At 38.5% G+C, this 15,452-nt stretch overlaps 1 pseudogene; it reads left to right on the top strand.

Moving 5' to 3' along the window:
• Positions 1 to 7,717: 7,717 nt before the first annotated feature.
• On the top strand, positions 7,718 to 13,438 carry LOC108682410 (annotated as a pseudogene).
• The last annotated feature ends 2,014 nt before the right edge of the window (positions 13,439 to 15,452 follow it).

The raw sequence follows: 15,452 nt of genomic DNA, 5'->3' as shown, positions 1-15,452 counted from the left end.
TCTTACAACTGGTAAACAGACTAGGAAGCTCGGTTGTTTATAACTAACAGAAATGGGGGAGAAGTTAGGCTTCTCTGTAGCTTTTTTTAGACACCATGCGGCGCAGCGGCAGCGGCGCGTCTCTCGCGGTCTCGCCCTGTAGCGCCTGAGACTGAGACCAGCGGCNCTGTGGGACCTGCGCACTGAACTACATGCGGGGGACCTGCTGCATACTGCCTCTACTGCCACCTCTTACGCCTCCTGCATCACGGCACTTCACACGCAAGGTATTCTGTTCTGAACTAAATATTCTATTCATAATACAAAATATGATTAATGTTAATAAATATTTATATTATTTTCTGCAGGACCAATGTTCGCTATCTGCTGTCTCATCCTGTTCTGTTGTCTGCAGTTACCTGATCGATGCTTTATACATTTGTATAAAGAATCTTCAAGTACAGTATTTCAATGCCATTCGAATCTAAGAGCCTGGATACTAGAGCTGCCTGCCTTTCAGTCTTCAAGGAGTGAAAGAAGCGAGTAGTCTGCTACTTAATTACTTACGCAGTGTAATGAGTTAGACGGTGTACGTTGGGCCGGTTAGAAAGTGTCTTGTTGAAAGTGTGTGTGTTATCCTGATCCAGTTTGTTTCATTCAGTTTAAAGGGTGTGTCTGACATCCTGGCCCAGTTTATCTGCTCAAAAATCCTATCATTGCTATGTCCTCTCTGTGCTCTGGAATAGAAAGTGTGTTACTGTTTGAACAATATGACCCATTTGAGTTTGTGAGTGCGTTTGCAGCGGTGCGCATCGCTGCTGGTCAGTGCTACTGCTTGGCCAGTGCTACTGGCCAAACGTGCTACTACGTTTGTTGGCCAATATAACCCACTAATGTTTGTGAGTGCATGTGCAGGTGTTCACATCGCTGCAGGCTGCAGTGACGGATCAGTGCTGCTGCTGGACAGTCGTGTAGGGCTGGTCATGCCGAGTGTGGGTGGAGTGAGCAACCGCAGCAGCAGCGGCGGTCGCAGCGTCAGGGAGCGCAGTATTGTGCATGACTGGAAAGAAGACGCGTCTTGGGTGGTGTGCGCACACCTCTTCTGTGACTATAGTATCATGGCTGGCAGGTGGGCTTCTCAAGTGCGCAATTATTATCACCTTGGCTAGGAAATGAGTCATATTACATGAAGTTTTTCTCAAAACAATAGAGAGAAAATACTACAAAATTCTTTTATTATTATCTTGGCTAGGAAATGAGTCAAATGACATGAAGTTTTCTCAAGACAATAGAGAGAAAATACTACAAAATTCTTTTATTATTATCTTGGCTAGGAAATGAGTCAAATGACATGAAGTTTTCTCAAGACAATAGAGAGAAAATACTACAAAATTCTTTTATTATTATCTTGGCTAGGAAATGAGTCAAATGACATGAAGTTTTCTCAAGACAATAGAGAGAAAATACTACAAAATTCTTTTATTATTATCTTGGCTAGGAAATGAGTCAAATGACATGAAGTTTTCTCAAGACAATAGAGAGAAAATACTACAAAATTCTTTTATTATTATCTTGGCTAGGAAATGAGTCAAATGACATGAAGTTTTTCTCAAGGCAATAGAGAGTAAATACTACAAAATTCTTGGGTGATTAAAAATTAATGCCTTGATATGTAACCTCCTTGCCTGATGTGATTGTAACATGTTATATGCCACGTTAGGCTGTACATTTACAACGTTACATCCATGGAACATTACACCCATATAAGATCACACACGTAGAACATTACACATATGTAACATTGCAGCCATAGAACATTACACCCATATAAGATCACACACATAGAACATTGCAGCCATAGAACATTGCAGCCATATAAGATCACACACATAGAACATTACACATATGGAACATTACACCCATAGAACATTACACCCATATAAGATCACACACATAGAACATTGCAGCCATAGAACATTGCAGCCATANACGGTCTACAGTTGAGATAAAAGTTACATTTGCTTTCCCTGACCTATGGTTTCTGTTTACGGTCTACAGTTGAGATAAAAGTTACATTTGCTTTCCCTGACCTATGGTTTCTGTTTACGGTCTACAGTTGAGATAAAAGTTACATTTGCTTTCCCTGACCTATGGTTTCTGTTTACGGTCTACAGTTGAGATAAAAGTTACATTTGCTTTCCCTGACCTATGGTTTCTGTTTACGGTCTACAGTTGAGATAAAAGTCATTTGCTTTCCCTGACCTATGGTTTCTGTTTACGGTCTACAGTTGAGATAAAAGTCATTTGCTTTCCCTGACCTATGGTTTCTGTTTACGGTCTACAGTTGAGATAAAAGTCATTTGCTTTCCCTGACCTATGGTTTCTGTTTACGTTCTACAGTTGAGATAAAAGTCATTTGCTTTCCCTGACCTATGTTTTCTGTTTACGGTCTGCAGTTGAGATGAAAGTCGTTTGCTTTCCCTGACCTATGGTTTTTGTTTACGGTCTACAGTTGAGATAAATGTCATTTGCTTTCCATGACCAATGTTGGCATACAGGAAAATGCGGCTAGAATTGTCGGTTTATGATACTCAGTTCAGCTAAAACAAACTCTTTTTTTCTTAGTATGTATCCAAAATAAATGTGATAGATTCAAGGTTTCTTTCCTCGGTTTGCAGCCACGAAAGTACTGTTATATTTCTTGCATGTTTTTTTTCCCGAAAAAGATTTCCAAGTAAACGCCAAATACACTGGAAAAGCTTTCCTTGTAAACGCTCGTTTCCTGGAAAAGCTTTAATAGTGAACGCTCGTTTCCTGGAAAAGCTTTAATAGTGAACGCTCGTTTCCTGGAAAAGCTTTAATAGTGAACGCTCGTTTCCTGGAAAAGCTTCAATAGTAAACTCTCGTTTCCTGGAAAAGCTTTATTAGTAAACGCTCGTATCCTGGAAAAGCTTTCCTAGTAAACGCTCGTTTCCTGGAAAAGCTTTAATAGTAAACGCTCGTTTCCTGGAAAAGCTTTCCTAGTAAACGCTCGTATCCTGGAAAAGCTTTAATAGTAAACGCTCGTATCCTGGAAAAGCTTTAATAGTAAACGCTCGTTTCCTGGAAAAGCTTCTCTAGTGCGCTCATACTGATCACTTACCGGACATGAATGTATGACTCGTTCATTGTATTCAATGCTTGCCGCCATGTTCACTGTAAAAAGAATCTGCTGTCCATTCTATTCCACGAGAAATTTTCCTAACCATTTTTGTCATAATTTTGTATATTATGTTTGCTTTGGGAGTTAATGGGATGTTCATTGTTTTTTTTTTTTTTTTTGTGAACTTTGCCCGACGGTTCGGCAGCGTAATTTTTTTGTCTTCATTCTCAGGTATTGCAATAATTGTGGTCGTAGTTGCTCATTAATTCAATTATGATAGATTAGCCCAGTCTGTGTTAGTTGTGCTTATGTATACTTTTGTATGTTAATTTGATTCAACGACTGCCTTTGTCGTAATTCTTCATAATTTTGACCGCCTTTGTCGTAATTCTTCATAATTTTCTTCTCTAACATGCTAAAATATTTGCATTTCCTTTGGTGCTTTCTTACTTTAAAAGAAATTACAGTAGCAGGCGAAATCAATTTTTAGTTTGTTCAAGTATTTTGCCTTTGGTTTATGTTTTTTCATTATTAGCTATTATACATTTTTTTTAAACTCAACTTGAGTCGTCTCTGTACATTTCTGAGTAGCAATTTTCTGATCTTCAACCAACTTAATCTATAACACTGCCAATAAATGTGAGGATGTTATTTATTAGTCGATATTTTTGAGAAAAAAACAATCTGTGCCACCTATCATCTTCTATCAACAATCTAGTTTAGAATCCTTTAAAGTGTGATGATTAATAACTCGCCGTTGCTTAATCGCTTGGATTCATCAACTGAACAAGATCTTTCGGATTGCCTGATGACTGAACTAAACGATCGTTACAAATAATTGACGTTATACTGTCTTCACTTGCAGAACTTAAAAATCTCGTGTTTGCTGCACCAAATTATTTGGCTGTTCACGGATTTTTTTGCAGGGATTAAATAATCCCATGAGAAATCGCTTGATATAGAAATAGATTGTACCTCTGTTGTGCAATCATATTCGCTGCCATATTAATAATTGAACTTTGCTTCTTTTGTAGGATTGTTTGCTTGTTTGTAGACTTGAAATGTCTAGTGCCTTGTAGAGTACCGATCTGTAAGAAATGCACCCAAAAAAGTTTAGACTCGTCGGGAAGTTGAGAATGAAAAAGTTACCTATCAATTGTATCAAATGTTAGTCCTGATGAACAGTGATTAATAGAATTCTTGAAGTGTAAACTTCTCGTAAGGATCTTGATGGAAGTGCGATGATTGTCTGTGTTAGTTGTGCTTATGTATACTTCTGTATGTTAATATGATTCAACGACCGCCTTTGTCGTAATTCTTCATAATTTTCTTCTCTAACGTGCAAAAATATTTACATTTCCTTTAGTGCTTTATTACTTAGAAAGAAATTGCAGTAACAGGCAAAAACAATTTTTAATTTGTTCAAATATTTTGTCTTAGGTTTAACAACTCGTGTGTTGCGGACAATAAAGATGCTGGTTTTTTTGTTAATGAATGACGAAGGATACGCGTGACATAACAAGGTTATGTGCTAGCTGGAGGAATGAACTCTAGTTTGTATCCTCATCCTGATGCCTGATGAAATAAATAACGCTTCTAATGAGATCTCAGTCACAATTTCTCAATTTGCAATAATTACATTATCTATTGCCTGTGTAATTATATACCTCAGGGTCTATCTTAATAAAACGTATCCTATATTGTCGGAAAGGGAAGTAGCATGGCTTTTTAACCGGCCCTATATGTCAATAATTTTCATTCTTCATAAATGTGTTTTTGGCCGTTATCTTTTATTGTTGTTTTGTCTGAAGTTCGTTTGCTTTTCTTACGGTTGAATCTTTTCATTCAGCCGTAATGCTTCGTAATAAGTTTAGTTATGCGATGCTACAAACGTCCTCTTCTCGCGCACATTTTCCTGTTATAATTTTCCTATGACGAAATTCGGCCTAAGTTTTGTTAGCCTCGTTAGCCCATGCAACAGTGAGAGGCAGTACTCCGTACGCTCTAGTTCGTATGCCGAGAGACGATGTCGTTCGTCGAGTTAGTACGCACTTCTTGTACAGGCATTTTTGTCATTGCGCGTACTTACAATTTTAATCGTCATAAATTTTCTGTTGCTTGTTCTTAACTACTGATACTTAATCGTGGTGATATTAAACAAAAATAAAATAGAAGAAAACAATGGATATAGCGCCGTTCCGAGTGAAAGATTAAATAAATAAATTAAATAATTCATTTCTACAAGGAAATTGTAACTGTGAATTATTTGTAAATGTAAGAGTTTTTTGTGAGTTCATTGCTGTGGTTTTTATCTGTGGAATTTTGAATTACAGTTTTTCTTGGCTTATAGTTCGTGTGCGCTTGTGGAAATGCAGTATTGATACTTGAAGTTGTTAAAAAAATAAAGACATAAATTTCGTCATGAATGTTATGTGAACCTAAAATCGTAACAAAGTATATGGGTGTTAGAGTTATCGCTGCTGTTTGAGTTATTATTCCCGGTTATTTTTTGTGTGGTTTTCATGAGTTTCATGTTGAGTATGTTTAAACATGACTGTTTCACATTGAGACTGTTTAAATGACTGTCGAGAAAACTTAATAAATTATCCCACGATTTTAGTGTGTTTCAAGACTTGAACAATGTTGGAAAAGTTTTATTATCCTGACCAAGCCATATTTATTGATATTGAGATGCAATAAATTTTCACGAAGGCAAAGCACCGTCAATATTTCTCGAGATCTCTACTGATGAAAATATTTTTATAGTCATGATGGCATTGAATCAAATGGAATGCGTGGCGTCCAGAGGGTCCTATCGATTCGGTCCAGAGCGTTGCTATCGATTTACGCGGAGCTATAATGATACTTCGATCTGTGCTACAGGTGTTCGGCCGCTGTACAGTCCTTATGTCTATTATAACCACTGTCTGGTTATTGGATTAGGATGGTAGAATTGGTTAATCTGAGTAATTTTGATTAAAGAAATATTGACGATGAAAAAATTAATATCATAACTATCAATAAAACTTTTTCTTGGTCTTCAATCAAACGTGTTTAAAATGTGTGCACGTATGGCGCCCGGCTACTAATCCTTCGCTATTAAAATTAGAAAGGTATTAACCAGGGCTGGAATTTCGAGCACGTTGTAGAAGATCGGGGCCTATACTTTCAAAAAAAAGTTAATAGATTGTAAGTTCATCAGCCAATCATTGACGGCCTATCGAGCAAAATCCACTAATCATAGACAAGAAAATAGGTCATAAGTACTTACGTTCACTTAGCGAGTTTTGAAAGTACGGCCCCGGGAAACTAAACTAGCGATTCAATTAACGATATTTGTCCCATTAACGGCGAGGTTACAGTCTCGTTGGTAGAGGTGGTCGGATTCGTTGATTTCAGCAATATAATTGATTTCTATACTTGTTGGACGTTAATTAATGCTACATATTAGCATTTTTCAACCGCTTTCATTTTTTATCAGTTCCTGAGTAATCTATCGCACACTGGTATGCTTATTGTTCCATCTCACCGCGATATGCACATCAATTCACTCTACTCGCACCCATGACCTACCATGAGAAGAGTATTTCTCATTACTCATTAGCAAGTCCGGTGGCGTCAAACTTTTCGAATCAAATGCTCGGCTTACTCCTGGAAAATTGGACCTTTTTCTAGCTAATGAGCAATTATTAATATTACAAGTACGCCGAATACCAGGTGCAGCCGCTTAGATTGGTTTTTAAAAACGAAAATGTCCATTTAACCAATAAAGACCCTCAAACAAATGGCTTTGGAGCGAGGTTAGTGTTAATAGTCAAGTAGTGTAAATGGTTTGGTCAAGGTTATAGTAATATTTTGAGCGCGTGCTCAACGTTTAGCGCGATAATGTTCATGATTACCTAGTAGCCTGTTTTAGAAGACGCACTACTTTCAACTTATACAAGCTACCACTTCGATATCAGTCAAGATCATGTGTAATTTCTACACACGATAACATAACATAACATAGTGATGTCGGCGCTGAAGTGTAGGCCTGATGTGGCCTGTCGCCGATTCTTTTCCTTTTCGTGCCTTGTTCATAGATCTAAACTCGTGTCATTTGACCGGATCTTTTCGTGACTGGCGATAGTTTGAAGTAGCTACTAGACTTAACCTAACCTAACCTAACCCGCTGACTAATTTTGAGGTCTTTTGGATACGTCAGGCAAGGCTGTATTGTAGCATGAATCAGTCAGTCGATGGCAGTGCGTGACTCACTCAAGAGCCTGACACTCGTGACCATCCCGACACTCTTTCTGACTCATTTCTCCCTCCCTCTCTTCCTTAACTCTATTTCACCCTCTTTCTCTCTCTACTAGACACAGAACACTTGGCTTCGAAGCTAGTTTCAACTATGGTAGAGACAAGATTTATAATCGTTTTTCTGTAATTAATTTAATGCCCAACTGCTAACCTATGAGTTACTTCTGTCTTTTGGAGTGTTACCTATTCGTTAAGTGTATAATTCTTATAATTACCAACGATACATAAGTGCTGGTGCTTCATCGATCCATGACGTCATGAGCGGCGTTGGTATAAATTCGACGGGCGTGGCTCTGCGTCCGTCACTACTGTTCAGAACGGTGTAGGAAAAGCATCATCACTTCCTCCTGTTCAGCTTTATTGGCTGTTGAAAAATTTTCGAGCAATAAGCAAGACTTCTACTTGAAAAATGGTGAGTTTACTCATTCATGTAAGTTCATGTTTTTACGAATTGTAAATAGCAAAAACTTATCCATTTATAATACTTGACCGGGGAAAAAACGTCATTTACTAATACTAATAGCGCTACAGTTGGAATGGAAATTTCTTAAATGTCGCCGATGCTAAACAATGCCACGTGTTATATTCAACACAACGTTGTTTCGTCACTTCCCTTAACGTTTTTACCTGTGATATTTTACGCCTCTCATTGATCTTTGTAGTTTCCGATACCGAGCTTTTGTTAGCCATTCTGATGTAAGATTTTATGGACTAATGCTAATCTTTTTCTTTTTTTATAATCAACCATTGTATTATTCAACGCAACGTTGTTTCGTCACTTCCTTTAACGTTTTTACCTGTGATATTTTACGCTTCTCATTGATCTTTGTAGTTTCAGATACCGAGCTTTTTTTAGGATGTAAGATTTTATGGACTAATGCTAATCTTTGTTGTTTCCAATACCAAGCCTTTGTTATCCATTCGTATTTAGGATTTTATGGGCTAATGCTAATCTCTTTCTTTTTTATAATCAACCATTCTATTTTTGTACAGCGCGAGTGTATTTCGATCCACGTGGGCCAAGCCGGTGTTCAGATCGGCAACGCCTGCTGGGAATTGTATTGTCTGGAGCATGGCATCCAGCCAGACGGTCAGATGCCCTCTGACAAAACGGTGGGTGGCGGTGACGACTCCTTCAACACTTTCTTCAGTGAGACTGGCACCGGCAAACATGTGCCCAGGGCCGTCTTCGTTGACCTCGAACCTTCCGTCATCGGTGAGCTACTTTACGATGCATTCCATGTTCCTCCCAACCCACAAAAATTAGAATTTCGAAAAAATCTACGACCAATCGATAGATATGGTTTTTCTGTCATCGGTGAGCTTATTTGGCGATGCATTTCATGTTCCTCTGAATTTGTAACTATTTTCACTACTTTGATGCATAGTGCATACTGTTACCGTCAATATATTCCATGTTCGTCTGAATTTTTAACTATTTTCATGATCGATCTACTTTGATGCGTACTGTTATTTACAATTTATTTTGTGTGTATGGAAAAACTCAAAAGACTAGGTATCTAAAAATAAAATGTTAGATAATAAAATTGCTCCAATCACGTCATCACGGTCATCTATTATTTGTTACGTCGTAAAAATTGATTCATCCCCAGAAATCTGACAAGCATTTGTGTTGCAGACGAGGTACGCACGGGCACTTACCGCGCGCTATTCCACCCTGAACAGCTCATCACCGGCAAGGAGGACGCCGCCAACAACTACGCGCGCGGCCACTACACCATCGGCAAGGAGATCGTCGACGTCGTGCTGGAACGCACTCGTAAACTCGCTGACCAGTGCACCGGTCTGCAGGTAAAGTGTATGTTTTATTTGGTGAATTACAGTTTTCTGTTGTTGGATGTCAGTGATTGTAAGCAATCAATTTATTGATGAAATGTGAAATGGGTATTAAACAATGCACCGGTCTGCAGGTAAAGTGTATGTTTTATTTGGTGAATTACAGTTTTCTGTTGTTGGCTGCCAGTGATTGTAAGCAATCAATTTATTGATGAAATGGGTATTAAACAATGCACCGGTCTGCAGGTAAAGTGTATGTTTTATGTGGTGAATTACAGTTTTCTGTTGTTGGATGTCAGTGATTGTAAGCAATCAATTTATTGATGAAATGTGAAATGGGTATTAAACAATGCACCGGTCTGCAGGTAAAGTGTATGTTTTATTTGGTGAATTACAGTTTTCTGTTGTTGGCTGCCAGTGATTGTAAGCAATAAATTTATTGATGAAATTGGCATTAAAGAAAGTGGACCGATGTGCCCGCCTTGGCAAGAAATGATTTAATAAAATTTAATATCAATCGACACCATTTTGCGTCCAAATTGAATGGTCATCTACAAATTGAGTTTATTAGTCATACTCATTTCATTTGTGTCATATTAGTCATTTTCATATTAGTCATTTTCATATTTTTTTCATTCATATTAGTCATTTTCATTTGTGTTATAGGAAATTCATTTCATGTGATCTGGAATTCTGGATATACTTAAAAATTACACGCTCCATCGCACTGCAGAGCTGAGGAATTTAGTTCGTATTATCTGAGAATTCTTGAAATTAACGCGCCCCTCCTGACTACAGGGCTTCCTGATCTTCCACTCGTTCGGAGGCGGTACGGGTTCGGGTTTCACCTCGCTGCTCATGGAGCGTCTCTCTGTTGATTACGGTTGACGACGCACACGACACTCGAGCACTCAGACTGCGCCTTCATGGTCGACAACGAAGCCATCTACGACATCTGTAGGAGGAACCTCGACATCGAGAGGCCAACCTACACCAACCTCAACAGACTCATCGGCCAGATCGTGTCCTCCATCACCGCCTCCCTCAGGTGACAGCAAGATAAAAGGAAAAATATATCACGGCATTGTAATGATCGGAGAGTTTCTCAGTCAATTTTACATCTTGAATTTACCTTACCTTAATTTACCTTGACGCTCCGAGTATGAACGCCTTCAAGAACAAACTAGACGAAGCTATGCAGGAGCATATGTTCAGTCTTAAAATGCCTAGCAAATTACGGACCAGGCAATAAGACTAGACGAAGCTATGCAGGAGCATATGTTCAGTCTTAAAATGCCTAGCAAATTACGGACCAGGCAATAAGTCCAGCAGCTATCTCAATCAATCGTCAGCTATGGAAAGATCGGGTTCCAAAGGCCGGATCCCTTGTAAATCAAGGCACGAAAAATGCAAAAATCGGCAAAGGCTATGGGACTATTTCTTCAGTGCCGACACTTCTATTCTATTCTATACCTGACCACGCATGTTCACATAGGCGTGTTGATCGGAAATTTTTGATACATTTGGTGCAGTTCTTGCTCATAGGCATTTTGTTGATTTTGTTGTGCTTTAAACTCTTTCACTCCCGTCTAATTGATATTATAGATCCAATCCTGAGGATGAAGTGACGGCAAATTTAGTTAAGGGTCGCGCGCTCGTCAAAAATCGTGGACACGTTTAATGCAGATATTTTTGGTCTCCACAACTTTTATCAAATTATTCATCCGCATGCCAGGTTCGATGGCGCTCTGAATGTCGACCTTGCGGAGTTCCAAATAAACCTGTTGGTTAATCATCATTAATTCATAATTAACGATTAATTTTCAGGTTCGATGGCGCCCTGAACGTTGATCTGACGGAGTTCCAGACGAACCTTGTGCCCTACCCCCGCATCCACTTCCCGCTGGTGACCTACGCGCCAGTCATTTCCGCTGAGAAGGCTTACCATGAGCAACTCTCTGTGGCTGAGATCAGCAACGCTTGCTTTGAACCAGCCAACCAGGTGATGCATATATTACTTCAAGACAAAACTGAATAATTATTTGCAATATTTTCAGGTAACCTTTATGAAAAAATTAAAAATCACTTTGTAATGGTTCACTTGTCTCCATAGATGGTCAAATGTGACCCACGACACGGCAAGTATATGGCTTGCTGCCTGTTGTTCCGCGGTGACGTGGTACCTAAGGACGTTAACGCTGCTATTGCCGCTATCAAGACGAAGCGCTCTATTCAGTTCGTGGACTGGTGCCCCACTGGCTTCAAGGTGGGTCGAATGTCTCGAGATTTCGTCTGGTGCTAATGCTTTCACTGAAGTGTGTCGTATGGTGCTAGGCCTTGAAATGGTAGTTGTGTTGCTGCGCGTTTGGTGTTGTTGCTTCCCTTGCGATGCGCCGTAATGTGTTTGTGGTAGGCATTTTTATTGGGGTGGTGGTGCTGTACGTTTATAGTTACGAACTCCAGTGAAATGCGCCATGATGTGCAACAAGACAGTAGGGATGTTCACTCTCTCGTTGTTTGCTTGTGCTACTTGAAGCTGTACGTATCATAATGTGGATATGCGTGATTATTGATAAAAGAGATTGGAAGTTATTAATGTATCGTGATCGTGGAAATTATATTCACAGATTGCTAAAAGATGTTCGTGTATAACCATTAACCTGCTGCCGTCTCAGAAGTGCAATTCGATCCCTCTTGCTGATAAATGTCCTCAAAGTTACATGTTATAAATGTACCACATATAAACATCCATCTCATACAATTTCATTTTCTAGGTTGGCATTAACTACCAGCCGCCCACTGTGGTACCTGGTGGAGACCTTGCTAAGGTCGCTCGTGCCGTGTGCATGCTGAGCAACACCACGGCCATCGCTGAGGCCTGGGCTCGTCTGGACCACAAGTTTGACCTGATGTACGCCAAGAGGGCCTTCGTCCACTGGTGAGTGCACAATACTTCAGCTCCTCTCTTATGCAGCACCTAACTCACAACTCCTCTCTTATACATCACCTAACTCACAACTCCTCTCTTATGCATCACCTAACTTAACAACTCCTCTCTTATATGTTATACATCACCTAACTCACAACTCCTCTCTTATTTGTACATCACCTAACTCACAACTCCTCTCTTATACATCACCTAACTTAACAACTCCTCTCTTATACATCACCTAACTTAACAAGTCCTCTCTTATACATCACCTAACTCACAACTCCTCTCTTATGCATCACCTAACTTAACAACTCTCTTATACATCACCTAACTTCGCGGCTCCTCTCTTATACATCACCTAACTTAACAACTCCTCTCATATACATCACCTAACTTCACAACTCCTCTTATACATCACCTAACTTCACAACTCCTCTCTTATACGTCACCGAACTTCACAACTCCTCTCTTATGCATCACCTAACTTAACAACTCCTCTCTTATACATCTCCTAGTTTATAACTCCTCTCTCACATTTTTTAGAAAGTTATCTAAGCTTCGAACTACATTCCACCCTCCATTTATTATTATTATTCAACGAAGCAGATATCGAGGCCTCTGTTTCAAACGAACTTCGAAGGCACGTTACACTTAATTTTAATGGCAAGCAAAAAATAAATAGACATAGATTTAAGCCTTCGACTAGCAAATTTGTTCACAGTATTATTCATGTTTATTATTGTAACGGCAATTTAGCTTTATCTTAACTCCTACGGTAAAGCACGTTTAAGATGAAATTGTAAATATGGCTTCAATTGTAATTGAATACCTATTTAATATCATTCATTAATGCTATCGACTCTCGTTTACAGCACAAATCGAATTATATCCATGCAAGTTTATATTGAATTGCAGAAAAAAAATTGACTAGACTTTTCTTAAGATTTGTATTTGGTTGCTGCAGGTACGTAGGTGAAGGCATGGAGGAAGGCGAGTTTTCTGAAGCTCGCGAGGATCTTGCAGCCCTCGAAAAAGATTACGAGGAAGTCGGTCTCGACTCCGCAGAAAACGAAGGAGAAGAAGAGGAAGCTCAGGAATATTAAATCCCAAGTTATTCATCATCGCTTCAGTATTTTCAGGATGCCACTCTAGTCATGTATAGACCAAGCTATTTAACTCAATACCTCACATCATAAAAATTCTACTGTTGAAGCTCAGGAATATTAAATCTCAAGTTATTCATCACCGCTTCAGTATTTTCAAGATGCCACTCTAGTCATGTATAGAAACGCTATTTAACTGAATACCTCACATCAGAAAAATTCTACTGTTGAACGACCACGTTAATTGCCAAATATAGTATTTAGAGTCTCACACGCTCTATTCAGTTCGAGTGAACACACTCTATACCTGTTCGAGTGTTTTCGACCGGATTTATTTCCAGTTGCGTAATGATAGAAAAATTTTTGTGCCAAGATATGGGATCAAACTTGCCTGTAACATTAAATTGTTTTCTAGCTTAGCTAATAATAGCTACGACTTTCAAATTTTGTGATCGCTTTTAGCAGAAATTCTTGGTGCATCTGGCCTTTGAATTCCTAGTTGATTGATGCTCCTATGAGTATGTTGGTTCTCTGGAAATATTCAAAGCACAAGCGCCTAATAACATGAAATTTCGTTTTATTTCCCAGTAACCTCATCGTTTAATTTTTTACCTTAACAGAAATAGATTTAACTACGAAGTTAATCATGTACCTGTAGGTAATAGATTAAACAATGAAGTTAATCATGTACCATTAAAAGTGATGTGTGAAAACATTTCATTAGTTTTCCTGTGAAAATAATCACTAAGCGACGGTACTCACATTGGTAGCGAAAGGGAATGATCCTATTTCCAGTAATAAGTATGAAGACAACAATTTTTAATTGTGTAATTATCTACGTTGTAATCTGCATAAATGCCATGTCAGGAACATTTTTATCAGAGTGTTTAACGCTATTTAACGGGCAGAGGGAATGAGCTTGAGAGAGACTCTGTCGTGGGTCAAACGAGACTGTATCTAATGAACACATTATCACAAAAATGTAACTCAGTACTCACTGCAGTGAGTGACAGAGAGCGCATTTTCTCGTCGACGAAAACTTGAGGTCACGGACAGACAGACGGACGGACGGAAATGGCGAGCACAATAGTGCATTTTTTCATAAATGAGAAAATGCGCTAACAATGATCTTAAGTAGCGCCATGGGAATACATATTATCGAATCTTCAATACTAGTTTACACTGCGCACGTACATAGTAGAGATTTGACGATTCAACTGGAGAGTATGAATTCAATCGATTAACGTAATTCAAAATAATTACTTTTTAAACATTAATCAAATATCGATCTAGTTCCAACTTAAATTACTGCAGGTTTAATCACTCACTTATTTTTATTAATATGGCCCTTGTCAACAAGGCTGACACTGTAATAAATGAATACTTTACGGCTTATGCTTATAAACTACAACATTTCGTGAATGTTCTGAAGTTAATATGAAGTTGTTCCTGACATTTCTTTCTCCGAGAGAAACAAAGCAGGAACAATTTCAAAAATGCTTTTAATTCTACACAAATTTCCAATGTTAAACAACTTCCGGAACATCGGCAAAGTTCGTGCTTGAGAAGGACTGCTGTAGGAACACATGACAGCTGCCAGTAAACGCACTAGCTTTTTTCGAGTTAATAACTCATGGATCACAAATTAAATTAATATCCACCATATAAATGCTTACTTGTTCTATATTTATCTGCTCTGAACTGTTGGGATGATCGATGTTTTGGGATCGAAGTTCAACAACAGGTAAGTTAGGTGAAAACGTTTTAAAAAGATTGCGAAGTAACAGAACGAAATGTAGAAACTTCGCTCGTGCTCAACAAGTTAAAATGACTGCAGATATAAATTAGTTATGAAAAGATTAAGCAATAAACCCTGATGGAAGTTACCAGAGAGCATCTGAGAATGAGTTCTGCGATGAATAGAAATTTCTTTTCATCAGCGGCGACGAGATCTATGAACAGTGGAAATAAAAAATCTAGGATCTTAAAATATCATAAAAATTTCGTTTTTGCAAGTTCCTTTGTTTTTTACCAATGTTATATATCATTCATCTAAAAGCCTAGGAAACGAACGCTACTTATAATTTTATTAAAGATTTTGAGCCCACTACTTGTGACAAGTCTAAAATTTATAGAACGCACATAAGCATGCATGTTTCCCATTTAACTATTTTCTTCGTCATCAGCAATGGCTATG

This window comes from Hyalella azteca, unplaced genomic scaffold (genome assembly GCF_000764305.2).
Source record: "Hyalella azteca isolate HAZT.00-mixed unplaced genomic scaffold, Hazt_2.0.2 contig10835, whole genome shotgun sequence".
In the NCBI taxonomy this organism is placed as follows: Eukaryota; Metazoa; Arthropoda; class Malacostraca; order Amphipoda; family Hyalellidae; genus Hyalella; species Hyalella azteca.
Note: the sequence above shows the minus strand (reverse complement) of the source record. Positions and strands in the feature narration are given on the sequence as shown.